This window comes from Miniopterus schreibersii (genome assembly GCF_964146895.1).
Source record: "Miniopterus schreibersii genome assembly, chromosome: 1".
Lineage (NCBI taxonomy): Eukaryota > Metazoa > Chordata > Mammalia > Chiroptera > Miniopteridae > Miniopterus > Miniopterus schreibersii.
The window spans coordinates 42,998,899-43,012,674 of NC_138101.1; the positions used below are offsets into that span (position 1 = coordinate 42,998,899).

At 40.5% G+C, this 13,776-nt stretch overlaps 1 protein-coding gene across 6 annotated transcripts in view; it reads right to left on the reverse strand.

Annotated features, from left to right (window-relative positions):
• G3BP2 (G3BP stress granule assembly factor 2) overlaps window positions 1-13,776 on the reverse strand; it is a 73,542-nt gene that overhangs the window by 20,440 nt on the left and 39,326 nt on the right. For 2 of the 6 annotated variants that reach the window (XM_081122959.1, XM_081122958.1), the window contains exon 1: window positions 8,792-8,992. The exons of 2 other annotated variants lie outside the window; for them this stretch is intronic. The gene's annotated coding sequence lies outside the window, so the exon portion shown is untranslated. Of the gene's footprint in view, window positions 1-8,791; window positions 9,172-13,776 lie in introns of those variants that run through there. 2 more of the 6 variants (XM_081122954.1, XM_081122956.1) reach the window with 2 other exon arrangements.

Genomic DNA, 13,776 nt, shown 5'->3' on the forward strand with positions numbered 1-13,776 from the left:
ACTGAAGCATGCAACAAACTGTAGTATTGGGGGGGGGGGGGGGGAGAGATCAACCAAAGAGCTTATGCATAACCCAGGGACACAGACATTAGTGCAATGAAGGCCTGGGGAGGGGGCGGGAGCATGGTGGAGGAGGTTAGTGGGGGAAGAAAGGGGACACCACTAATACTTTCAACAATAAAGATAAATTTGTAAATAAATAAAAAAACCCATTATCAACCAGTTATCTCCCTCTATTGATTTCATGACTAAAACTTCAGCTTTTAGTTAAGTACTTAGGTTTTTGTTTACTTTTTAGTTAAAAGTCAGTGAATTACTAGTACATAATGGAGCTGTCCCTAAAGCAAACAACCTCAGGCTAGTATGGGTGTAATGTCAAAAAACGAGATGACAGTTCTACTTTGTACAAATACTGGTTGAACAGTAAATGGAAATTACAGAAAAGTAGATTTAGGTTCAATACCAATATAATGAAATAACCTAAAAGAGTTACTTCATGAATAGCCAGTCACTGCAGGTATTTATTCCAGAGACTAACTGAACAATTTAGCAGAAATACTGCAAAACTAGTCATATGTGTCTAACAAAGATTAGATTACTTCAATGCCAAGATTCTAGAAGTCTATTAACAAGAACTAATGCCTTTGACTCCTTCTCCAATACTCATTCCATACCTTTCTAATGACTGAAATCCTACGCATTCACATTTAGGTCCAGCTGAAATACTGTCCCCTAAAAATCTTTCCTGTTTGCCAAACAATTATAATTGTCGTTCCTCTGAATTCTCAACTTTGGGTCTTTATCATGGTACTTTATTAATTATATTCTGCCCTAAATTACTAAATGTGTATCTGTCTTAGTCTTCCTCTTCTCTACTCCCTTCACATATTATAATCTCAGCTTTCTCTTGAATGTCATTCTCTAGAAAGTCATGATTCTTCTCAAAAATCCAATGACCTCTCTCCTCAGTTCTCTACCTGTCTGCATTATCACTGTTGACCACCTCCTTCTAATGCGTCTAGATTTCTATGATGAGGTAGTAACATACAACTAAACACCCATAATAATGACTAACATAAAAATCTAAAAGTACTGTTTACAAGGATAGGGAAAATTGGTAGGAATGAAAAAATGTTATAGACACTTCTGATAACAATATGGAAGTTTCTTATATAATTAAACATACATATCCCATATTACCCAGCAATCCTACTCCTCCTACATATTTACCCAAGAGAAATGAAGCATATGTGAAAGACATGTATGTTGTTTATGACAGCTATATTAATAATCACTCAAAAACTGGAAACAAAATGACCGTTAGCCAGGTGGATGAATAAAGAAATTGCGGTGTAAGTCCATGCAATTTAATACTGCTAAGCAATAAAAAGAACTTACTGACTTATGCAACAACATGGATGAGTTTCAAAAACATTATTCCAAGCTAAAGAAATTAATCCTATATAATTCCATTGATAGGATATTCTGTAAAATGTAAAAATTATACAGCTAAATCAGATCAGGGGCTGGAGGCAGAAAGGAAACAACTATAAAGGAACATGAGGAAACCTCAGGTGATGGAAATAGCTTGTATCTTGATCGTGGTGATTACATGACTGTGTGTGTCTGTCCAAAGTCATATAACTGCAAATGAAAAGAGTAGTTTTTACTGTTTGTAAATTATTCCTCAATTACTAACATTTAGCAATGCAATTATGCTTCATTACGTCAATCATTTCACAACCATTTATGGAGAATCTCCCACATACCAAGCACTTGTAAGAGAAACATGGTACCCTGAAATGAACATTATTCAATGGTTCAAAAAAGGCAATTTATTCAAAGTTGCCATCTTTCACCTACTAGGATTAACAAAAATTAAAATGATTGACAATATCCAGTACTGTTGAGAGTGTGGGAAAACAGGCTCTTTCACAAACAATATTGGTGGAAACAGAAACTGTTAAAACCTTTTGGAGATTTAATTTCAGTTTTAATCAAAGTAATAAAAATGAACACATACACAGTAATCGCACTTCAAGACAAATCACAAAGAAATACATGCACAAAGATATGTATTCAAGGTTTTTCATTGCCACAAAAGAAAAAAGTCTAAATACCCATTTAGAGGGAAATGGTTTACTAAATTATGGTACAGCTATAAAATACAAAATTATACACTTAATAAAAATAGGGAAAAATAGGAAACTTATACTCACTACATTGTCAAAGTATTTAAAAGAACATATATTGACTTTGTAGTTTTAAAAATCACATTTTAAATTTTTCACTGAGTTTCTGATAACAATCTAACAGATATGAGTTACTGGTTAGGAAACATGGCTCTAGAATAAAAGTTGAAAGTGTGAAAATTCATTTAGCACTACTAGTTAATCAAAAAAGTACTGACAGTATGCCTACATTAGTGACCAATAATGGTTAAAGTCTAAGTGTCAGGCTGAGATGGGAGAAACAGACCAGTAAACACACCATGCTAGAATTAAAAATAAGAGCTACATAGAGAAAGAGTGTAATGAAAAATCTACAGCCTAGATTATAAGGCACACTCTGCAACTTCAAAGTTTCCAAGAGGTAATTTGAAAAACACTTGTGCTTACCTGATATAGTACTATTTTTTCAGATAACCTCATATTAGTGGTCTTAGGAACAAAAAATGTAATAAACTGAACCCCAACTGTGAAACATCAGTTCATGTGTAGTCCCTATGTCCGCTTTCACCACAACTATTCAACATAGTACTGGAAGTCCTAGCCACAGCAATCACGCAAGAAGAAAAAATAAAAGGCATCCAAATTGGAAAGGAGGAGGTAAAAATGTCATTATTGTAAACCCTAAAGACTCCACCAAAAAACTGCTGGATTTAATAAGTGAATTTGGCAAAGTAGCAGGATACAAAATTAACATCCAGAAGTTGATGGCATTTTTATACATTAAGAGAAACTAAAAAAACACACAACAAAACCCTATTTACCACTGCAACAAAATAATAAGATATCTAGGAATAAACTTAACCAAGAAAGTAAAAGACTTGTACTCAAAAAACTATATAGAGGAAAAATAAAGAGGAAGATACAAACAAGTGGAAGCATAAATTGGAAGAATTAACAGCATTAAAATGTCCATACTACACAAAACAATTCACAAATTCAACGCAATCCACAGATTCAACGCAATCTTAATTAAAATATCAACAGCATATTTCACAGATCTATATTCCAAATATTCCAAAAATTTATATAGAAACAAAAAAGACCCCAAACAGCCTCAGTAATCTTGAGAAAGAACAACAAAATTGGAGGGATCACAATACTGGATATCAAACTTTACTACAATGCCATTGTAATCAAAACAGCCTGGTACTAGCACAATTACAGGCATATAAACCAACGGAACAGGACAGACACCCCAGAAATCAACCCACGCCATTATGGCCAATTAGTATTTGACAAAGGAGACAAAAGCATACAACAGAGTAACAGTAATCTCTTCAATAAATGGCACTGGGAAAATTGGACAGGTACATGCAAAAAAAAAATGAAACCACCAACTTACAACACATACAAGAATAAACTCAAAATGGATAAAAGACTTAAATGTAACTCACAAAACCATAAAAATCCTAGAAAACATATTAAAATCTCAGACATCTCACATAGCAGTATTTTTACCAATACATCTCCTAAGGCAAGAGAAACAAAGAAAAAAATAAGCAACTGGGACTACATCAAACTGAAAAGCTTCTGCACAACAAAGAAATCATCAACAAAATGAAAAGAGAACCCACTGTACAGGAGAACATATTCACCAATGATCCATCTGCTAAGAGGTTAATTTCCAAAATATATGAAGAACTCATACAACTCAACAAAAGGAAGACAGACAATCCAATTTAAAAATGGGCAAGGGACCGGAATAGACACTTCTCCAAAGTGGACATACAGATGGCCAAGAGACATACAAAAAAATGCTCAAGGTCACTAATCATCAAATCAAATTAAAACTACAACGAAGTATCACTTCACACCTGGTAGAATGGCTACCACCAATAAATCAACAAACAAGTGCTGGCAAGGATGTGGAGAAAAGGGAACCCTGGTACACTGCTGGTGGGAATGTAGACTGGTGCAGCCACTGTGTAAAACAGTATGGAGTTTCCTCAAAAAATTAAAAATGGACCTGCTATTTGACCCAGCGATCCCACTTCTGGGAATATTTCCTAAGAATCTGGAAGTATCAATCCAAAAAAATGTATGCACTTGTCTATAGCAGCATTACTTACAATAGCTAAGATCTGGAAACTACCCAAGTGATATTTATACACAGTGGAATATTACACAGCTGTGAAAAAGGATTTCTTATCCTTTGCAACACCATAGATGGACCTGGAGATTACTATGTAAGAAAAATAAGCCAGTCAGTCAGAGTAAGACAAATTCCATATCTCATTTGTGGAATCTAATGAACAAAATAAACTGACGAACAAAATAGATCCAGAGGCAAGGATGCATGGAACAGACTGACCTCAGAGGGGAGGGGATAGGGGAGAAGAAAAAAGAATAACCAAAGAACATATATGCATAGCCCATGGACACAGACAATAGTGTGGTAAAGGCCTGGGGAGGGAATAGGGGATATCTGTAATACTGTCAACAATTTAAAAAAAAAAAGAAAAAACTTTAAACTAAAAAATAATAAAAATTGTCAAAGACTATAAAACCATGGGGGGGGGGGGAACACACTGAAAAACAGAGCATAAAATTTGTAACAAAGGTCTGATTTCAATAATGTACAAGGTATGCACTTCAGCAAGACAATGAATTTTTTAGATCTACTACTATAGCAAAATAATTTCAAAGCAGATTTCAATTAAAAAAAGTAATTTTGTATTCCATCAATTCTTTTTAACCTTAGGTATCTCAAATGACATCTCCATTTTAAAAAAAATATGTCTTTATTGATTTCAGAGAGAGGAAGGGAAAGGGGGATAGGAGGAGCCAGGGAGGGGGGAGAGAGAAAGACAAGTCAATGATGAGAGTCACTGATCGGCTGCCTCCTGCATGCCCACCACTGGGGATCAAGCTCGAAACCCGCGCATGTACCCTGACCTGAATAGAACCACAATCTCCTGGAGCAGAGATTGATGCTCAACCACTGAGCCACACCAGTGAGGCAACATCTCCATTTTTATTAAAGAAACCGTCTATTATTCATATAGTGATAAAATAGCTGGATCTACATATAATCATAAAATCTAATTTCAAACACCTCACTGCAACCACCACCACTATATACAAGTATCAAAATGCACAATCAAAAAATTCACTCCCTGAGGAGTCTGGAGTGTCCTGACCACCATCTATTAAGAATGATAAGAAATTTGGCATTTTTGCTCAAATAGTTCTGAGAAGGAAAAAACAAATTCACTCATTGCAAATTACTGACATAAAAATTCATGTCACACATTGGTGGCTATTTCAATGCTTAGAGAAAATGGCCAAAATGAAAACTGCTAAGAAGTTGAGACACCATGTCATCTTATTTAAAAAATGAAACAAAATAAAAAGACCCCAAAGAAATAAAAAAAAAATCTACAAAAACTTTTTTTTCAGCACTTTAAAGTTATATGTAGTATATCCTGCTTATGAAAATAAGATTTCTACCAATACAACGCAGCTCTTTTTACCAGAAAAAAAACTATATTACCAAAGGCTATGTCTGTGCTAGCTTCTCTCTATTGGATACTTACTCCCTTTCTCCTCTAGAGCTCCTCACTCTGGGTCCATTCAAGTCAGACCCAGGCCCTTTCTCACTGAACCATTCTCAAAAGCTAATCCCAAATTAAAACTAGAACCTTCCGAAATTCCAGATGGGTCTTTGTTTAAAATTACTTTACCAATCAAACAGCAATGTATCTCTGTATCTCTCGCTCGAACAAAAACCTTTCATTTGTTGTGGCAAACCACAGAATGAAAGCATCACAATCAAGTCCAAGTACCAGTGGTGGAAATAAATAATAGCAGGTAAGGATGCAAGTTTTGAGGCTCAGAAAATATTATAAGTGACCAAAGTATTAAGAGAAGAAATGCTGACCAACAAAAATAAAAGTATGTATTTATATAGTTTAACAAGTAACCTATATGTTCCTTTATCTCCTTAAAATAGATAGGATATTAGCTTCACTTACAGAAAAGGAAACTGATGTTTAGAGAGCCTAAGAAAAGGAAGAAGTTCAAAGTCCCTGGTTATAGTTATGAGAGAGACAATCTGAAAGCCGGTCTCCTGCCTCTGGTGATGTTTTTATCACACCTGTTAAAAACAACCACTTTGGAAGAACAGGCAAGTACACAAGAAAATAAAAAATTTTTCAAGTCCAGCTGTTCATTTGATATTGCTGGTAAAGCTAAAAAGCAGGGGACAATAACATGATAGGAAATCTGAAAGAGGCATCCCAACATACTACAAAAGTATATCAAAATAGGGTAAAATATATAGAAATTAAACAATAATAAGCTGAGACACAGCAGTCAAGAAACTGATATACTATTGCTTCTGAGCCAGTCCAGAGTTCTGGGAGAAGAACCAATTTGCCTTATCAGCTCTTAAGTGTCCACCAGTGGAGAGTAACTAAGTCATGATTATCAATTAAATTCTACTGAATTTAAAAGTTCAGAAACAACCCTTAAGTTTGTAGCTATCAAAATCAGACTTGAAAAGTAGTCATTCTCCACCTCCATACTCCCCCAGCATAAATTATGTGGGAAAAGTCTTACTTAAAGCAACCTAGGAAAAAATTTTCAATCCTGATAATGGGTAATCAACAGCAATAATTCTGCAGGATAAGGAAGCTGTTAAAAATCTAAAGACACTATTAGTAGTATTTATAGATTTTCAATAACTGAAGAAATTTTCATTTTTGATTTCTCATAAATGAAATATAGATAATGAATGTTTCCTGCTACCAACTGTGCTAATATTATTCAAACTCAAGAGTTGCCTGCTGGCAAATTCAAGTGCTCAGCTACTTGCAAAATGAACACTCAATTGGATTACCAAATTATTAAAGACTTATTTTTTTCTCTGCTGTTTTACTTTTGATCCCCATCTACCCCACAAGTATTCTGCTTCTCTCCACTCTTAATACTTGTACACAACAGACTAATATTTCAACCTCGAATATTCGCAATAGGAACAGGTCTTAGTAAGCAATCCACTTGCGGTCCTTTTCCTACCTACAATCCCTGATAACTTTTCAGAATTAAACAGCATTTAGAGATTAAATCATAGAACTTCTAAAAATTTAAGAAAACAGAAAGGTAATCAATATCAAAGAACATATCATTCAGTTCTAAAAAATTCAAACTAATCATCCCGTCTATTTTTTAAGACCAGGAATTTTGGCCATAGAAAGCACCACTGGATATTAACAAAGCCAAATGTTTACTTAGAAACTTTGCTCACATGCCTAAAGCTATATTAACTGCCAAATATGGAGCTGGACAAGGAATTCCCATCTTCTTACCCTCTAGCACACGAGGCTCCCTTAGGGCAGTAAGTGGTTTATGGAACCAGGTACATGCAATGCTAACATTTGGGAGACTAAAACGAGGTGTGGAGTCTTGAACCAAAACCAAGTATTTTAAGCCAAGTTAATATCACAGCTATCATGTGGGGGGGGGCGGCGGTTAGAGGGGACTACTTTGCTGTTATTGCACCTTCAGCGCACGTGTTTTGTTTTGCTTAAGAGAGCAAAAGCACCTTTCTTCCAAAAAAAAAAAAAAATTGCTAAAAAATTAAGTAGACCTTGAAGGGGTAAAAAAATACTGATCAATGCGGAAAATTATAGAGGCGAATCTATATTCACCCCAAAGCGGCACATGTGCGGGCCATCTTACGAATAATGCTTTTAGAGACGCAGGTAAAATTCGACCAGATTCGACTAACAAAATCAACACTCTAGGGAAGCGTAGGTTCTTCCCCTTGACTATCCTTCCCGCACCCCTCCCCCCAAAAAGTGGGGTAAGAGGAAGAAATCCATTCCCCAAAGCGCTCAAACATCTTTTCCGTTCCTGGGTCAATAAAGGATCGTTTACATAAAAGGGGCACGGAGAAGCGTACGTCACAGACAGCTCCAGTTTCTGAACACGTTGGGGATAAACCCGAGGGGGGGTCAAAGACCGCGGAACACTAGGGACCGGGGAAGCCAGCGGCGGCCGCCTCCAACCCCGGAGTCGGTTTCCGCGCACAGAAATGGTGCCCGCAGGCCTCCACTTTCGCATCTGCGTCGCTTCTGCCTCCGCCGCCGCCGCTCCTCCCCTCCCCCACGGGCGGGGCGGCGACCGCCTCCCGCTCGCGTGGACCGGGGAACGGGAGCCGCAAAGGAGTCGGCGATAAGGCCGGGAGCTCCCCACCCGAAACGTCCCCTCGGGAAAGCCCACCCCCTCGCCGCCCGGCGCGCCCCGGGAGACGCCGCGTCCCCCCAGCGCGCCGCCGCGCCCCCACACACCGCGGCGCCACCTGTGCCCTGCGCGCCCTCCCGCCGCTCGACGCCGGGCAGTCCGCCTCCCCGCCCACGCGGCCTCCCCTCCCTCACCTGAGAGGAAACGCTCGGCTTCTCGCACGCGTCCGCGGCGGCCGGCACGAGCAAAGCGCCCCCGCCGCCAACCCTCCCGCTCCGGGTCCGCGCGCCGGAGGGTCGCCTCGAGCCGCCCGCGCGAGGGGAGAGCCCCCTCCGACCGCCGCACCGACCTCCCTTCCCGGCGCCCTCACACACCTCCAACCAACAGCGGCGGCGGGTGCGTCGCGCGGAGGTCGGCAGGAGAGGCGCGGAGCACCGGCTGCAGCGGACGCTTCTCCTCGCCGTCCCCGCCCGCCGGCGCACGTCAAGCCTCGGAAGTCGGAGCGCCCCGAGCTCGCGCCCTCAGCCCGCTCGTCCCCGGCGCCGGGCGCTGCGGAGAGCTCCCAGGAACACGGACGGCCCGCCCCCTTTGCCGCCGCCCCCTCTTATTGTTTTACCCCTGCCGACAGGGCTGGGGAACCCCCCGGCACGGCCGCAGCCAATCGCGCATCTCCTTCGCGAGCCGGCCCCAACCTTCTCGCGTCCCTCTGCGGAGCACGCGCAGAACGCAGCCGCGCTCACGTCCTCTCGCGCCCGGAAAGCCGGGGAACCGGAACCGGCCTCGAGCCGGGGCGAGAGTCCGCTGATTTGACGTCACAAGGCGGCTGCCTCTCTCCAGCCGGCGAGCGCCGGCCTGGCCGCCCCGCGAGACCGCGCCGGGCCGGGAGCGGGGCGGGCGCCGGGGCGGGAGCCGGGCGGGCGACGGGGCGGGCGCCGGGCGGGAACCGGGGCGGGAGCCGGGCCAGGAACCGGGGCGGGAGCCGGGCGGGCGACGGGGCAGGAGCAGGGGCGGGCACCGCAGCGGGAGCCGGGGCGCCGGGCGCGCCGTCGCTGCTGCGCGGTTCAGGAGGCCGAGGTTTCTGCTCGCTTTATTACGAACGTTAAAAGGCAGGGAATGGAGTCATTTCTTTGCGAACTAAGCGCCCGCAGGTGGTTTGCTGCTCTAGGTGAGCGGAAGACGCAGACCGTGGATTCAGGGGCTTGCTCTCTGACCTCACCTGTATCGTTCATTAACCCATCCTAGGAAATGGAGGCTTTAAGCTCCACGGGGAAGAGCAATTCACCCCAACAGCTCACAGCAATATACACACACACAGACACAGGACGTCCCCCCAAATCGTATACACACTTGTGATAATTATAAAGGCAGTGTTTATTAAAACGCATTTCATTTTCAAAACTGAGTGATTTCTCTGGGACACCCTATATACTACCGGCCTGCTGGGTGCTAGGCCCTGGCATGCAGAAAAAATAGGATGTGGCTTCCACAGAAGGGGAAAGTCTATTTCTTTGTGTGCCCGTTTTGTATTTAGGTGTTGCTAAATACATACTAAGAATCTGACATACCAAGGCAGCTAAAAGGCTGAAATCCCAGGAGATATCAGGATTACAGTCCTGGCCTAGATCTAGACACAGGCTTGGTCCCTGGGCATTCGCTGGGAAAACAAGAGATACTGACTCTCTCGACCTTGACTAATGGAAAAAGCCAAATCTCTTTACAGTCAAGGAAGCCACTTTGCACCTTAGTTCTGGCAGAATTTCTCAAAGAATATCAAGACAGCAGAAGAACTGTGGAAGGAAGGGCTGAGGGACTGGTGAAAAAAATGAAAGGACAGTTAGAAAAGGAAAGAACACATTTATTAAATGCCCATGTACCAAACATAATGTGGGCATATACACTGCATCAGTTTTCTTCACAATTCTATAAGAACAATTTTTTTACCGGTTCACAGAAGCAATATCAACATTTGAACCTCTGAAATCGACATAGTTTTTACCTTAGGCTGTTTAATCATTTTGTTATATGCAAAATATATAGGCAGACCATCACTTTCATGAAATGAACTTTGACACGTTTTTCCTTAAAGCGTCATAAATGCAGATTGCTCAAATACTTATGTACCAGGCACTCTTCTAATTACTTTACATAATTGTTTAAGCCTCACAATAACCCCATAAAGTCGTTAACTATTTTATGCCCATTTTACAGACAAGAAAACTGAGGCTTAAAGAGGTCAAGTTAACTTGCCCAAGGCCACACAGCTACTATTTGGTAGAGCTGGAATTCAAATTCAAACACAAGCAGTCTGTTTTCACACTCCATGCCCTGAACCACAAGTTATAGAATACTTTCATTGTATTAAATGCCACAATTTATCTCTACTGCTGATTGACCTTCGGTGGTTTCCAGTTTGGGGCTTTTATGTACCACACTGTTATTCCTTACCATGTATCCTGGTGCACAAGTAAACAGTTTCTCTAGAGCGGTGGTTCTCAGAAATTAACATGCATTGGAGTCACCTAAGGAACCTGTTAAAATACATATTGCTGGGTCCCATTCCCAGGGTTTCTAATTCAGCAAATCTGTGTTGAGACCTAAGCATTTGCATTTCTAACAAGTTCCCTGGTGCTGCTGCTGCTGCTCTAACAGCAGTTAAATCACACTTTTAAAACCACTGATCTACAGCATAGGTTGGCAAACTTACACTGTAAAAAAACCAGATAGTATCTATTTTAGATTTTAAGGGCTGCAAATGGTCTCTGTTACACACACACCCCTTTTTTATTCCTTTAAAAATGTAAGAAATATTCTTAACTTAGCTCTAGGACTAGACAAAAACAGATCTCAAGCAACCCCTGCTCTAGAGTATAAGTAGACTTACTGGGGGGAAAAGATTCAGCTATCTTCAATTTTAATAAAATAAGAAAAAGAAAAAAACAAAAACCTAAACTGTTTTCCTAAGTGGTGATTTTTTACTTCCTAAATGTCTCTCAAGTCTGTGCCTTCTGAATGCCTCTCCATACCTATAGCCTCTGGGCAGATTGGGGCCTCTTCCTTCTTTCCAGAATAATTGCAGTAGCCCCTAACTAATCTCCCAGTCCTTCAAAGATAAACTCCATGAAATAGCCCCTCCCATGACAGACTATAAAGCAGGGAGACAAGTGTGAATTGTATTCACTCAGTCGCTCAAGCCAAAAACTTTTAAGTAACCCTTGACTTTTTTTCTCACACCACACAGCCAATCATCAGCAAAGTTCTACTCCCTCTACCTCCCAACATTTATTCTGGATTAAACACTTCTCATGACTAGTACTACTATTATTGTGTCCAGGCCACCATCACCTACTGCAACAGCCTAGATCACTATGTTTCCACTCTCATTCTACTATAGTCTGTTCTCACAGCAACCAGATCCTTGGCAGCTATAAGTTAGGTGACATTCTCAAAACCTTCCAAAGGTAACATAATAAAAAAATCCCAAGTCCTTACCATGGCCTAACAAGGCCTACTTAATCTAGACCTTACCTATTCTACCTCTTTTCTTACCACTTTTTCACTTATATACCCCAGCTCTTCCTTGGACACTACAATCACATTCTCAACCCCAAAGTGGGCCTTGAATGTGAACCTTTATCAAAAGTCCGTGAAAAGTCAAAGTAAATTGTATCTATTGATTTCCCCAAGTACTCATACTGAAACATCTCAATCATTCTAAAGATGAGTTAGGTATGATTTTCCCTTGCACAAACCACACTTCTTAGAATTTCAATCAACCTAATACTGCTTAAATAGTCTACTAGCTTGTCTAAACTGTATTTTGTGGTTATTTTGTATTATCTATATATTATACAGTTTCTAGGTTCTTTTCTAGATTGTTTTTTATCAATAGAAGTCAAATGGTAATCTACAGGTTGTCTGGCAGACTGTCCACTTAATAATAGCTTATAGGATACTTTAAAATTCCTGGATTCATTCATTCAGTAGCCACCATTGAGTGCCTATATATCAAGCAGGCTCAGGATGAGGGGGGAAAAACTGAAACATAATGTCTTCAGGAAATTGGGAGAGGGAGGGAGGAAGGGGGAAAGAGAGACAGAGGAGTAAAGAGAGAAAAATAGAGAAAGACACGGAGAACAAAACAAAAGGCAACTACCCAAATAGAAGATATTTGCAAACAATACCTCTGACAAAGTACTAATATCCAAAATATATAAAGAACTCAGACAACTCAACAATAAAAAAACGTTCGATTAAATAATGGGCAGAGGACCTGAATAGACACTTTTCCAAGGAAGATATACAGATGGCCAATAGACAAATGAAAAAATGCTCAACATCACTAGCTATAACAGAAATGCAAATCAAAACCACAATGAGATACCACCTGAAACCCATTAGAATGGCTATTATCAATAAGACAAGAAATAACAAGTGTTGGAGAGGATGTGGAAAATAGGGAATCCTCATACACTGCTGATGGGAATGTAAATTGGTGCAGCCACTATGGAAATCATTATGGAGTTCCCTCAAAAAATTAAAAATAGAGCTGCCACATGACCCAGCAACCCCTTTTATGGGTATCTACCCCTCAAAATTTGAAAACACTTATTCATAAAAATATATGTATCCCTAAATTCATTGTAGCATAATTTCCAATAGCCAGAACATGGAAACAACCAAGTGTCCTTCGATGGATGATTGGATAAAGACAATGTGGTATGTGTGTGTGTACACACACACACACACACACACACACACACACACACAAATGGAATACTACTCAGCCCTAAAAAAGATAAAGTATTGCTACTTGTGACTGTGGATGACTCTTGATAACATTATGCTAGGTGAAATAAGTCAGACAGAAAAAGATAACCATATGACTTCACTCATATGTGGGATATAAAACGAAACACAACAAACAAATAAAACAAATAAAACACTCATAGATACAGACAACAGAGTGGTGGTATCAGAGGGGAGAGGGGTGGGGGGGACGAAGAGGGTAAAGAGGATCGAACACAAGGTGAATAGAATAAACATATGTTGTATCATAAAGTTGTATACCTGAAATTTATATAATGTTATTAACCAATGTTACCCCAATAAACTTAATTTAAAAAAGAAAAGGGAGGGAGATACAGAAAAAGAGGGAGACTCAGAAAGACAAGACAGAAAAGAAGGAGATTCTGAAACAGGAGCGAGACAAAGACAACAGAGGGTACTGTTATGTTACTTTAGGCATGCAGAACAGCACTTCGTGCTTCTTCATAAAACTGACTGAAATTTTAAATTTATAATTTAATACCTGATTCCTCCCCCACCCACACCGTCAGTTCCACGAGGAAAGGACCGTTGT